This window comes from Etheostoma spectabile, chromosome 23 (genome assembly GCF_008692095.1).
Source record: "Etheostoma spectabile isolate EspeVRDwgs_2016 chromosome 23, UIUC_Espe_1.0, whole genome shotgun sequence".
Taxonomy (NCBI): Eukaryota; Metazoa; Chordata; class Actinopteri; order Perciformes; family Percidae; genus Etheostoma; species Etheostoma spectabile.
Window position 1 is genome coordinate 8,780,307 of NC_045755.1, and position 484 is coordinate 8,780,790.

General features: G+C 44.2%; 1 protein-coding gene and 1 long non-coding RNA gene across 16 annotated transcripts in view; both read left to right on the plus strand.

The window, feature by feature from the left end:
• Positions 1-484, plus strand: part of nrcama (neuronal cell adhesion molecule a) — a 1,100,153-nt gene that overhangs the window by 404,662 nt on the left and 695,007 nt on the right. The gene's annotated exons all lie outside the window — the stretch shown is intronic.
• The window catches only part of LOC116673023 (uncharacterized), a 20,214-nt gene that overhangs the window by 7,142 nt on the left and 12,588 nt on the right, over positions 1-484 (plus strand). The window lies entirely within an intron of this gene.

Here is a 484-nt window from a genome sequence, read left to right on the forward strand (position 1 = left end):
TTCACTGTGACTGACAGACCCGAAATTCGAATGAAAGAAAGAAAACCCTGACCAAGCGGAGCCGATAGTCGCTGCAGACCCAGCGTTGCTCAGAGCTCAGAGATGGCTTAGAAAGCCGTGTTTTACGATGCTTAAATCACTGATAATTTCGCGGACTGTTATGTTTTGAAAGGATCTTAATCTTTAACAGGAAGGTCGACCTCCTTAGGAATCCTTTCCGTAACGTCGTCAGACACTTGGCATATTAATCCGAGTCTGTCAGAAGCAAAACGAGCACTTTTATAACACAAGCTGGACATTTATTCTACTAACTTCTACGTTAGCTTGTTTCTCTGCTGCCGACGGCAGCGATCTCGTTTAACACATCAGCCCCTAACGAGAACAGCTCCTGGTCTAGTGTCCCCGTTTTAAGTTTTACAAAAATAGGAGGTATATACTCTTCTGAGCTGAAAATACACACACACACACACACACACACACACAC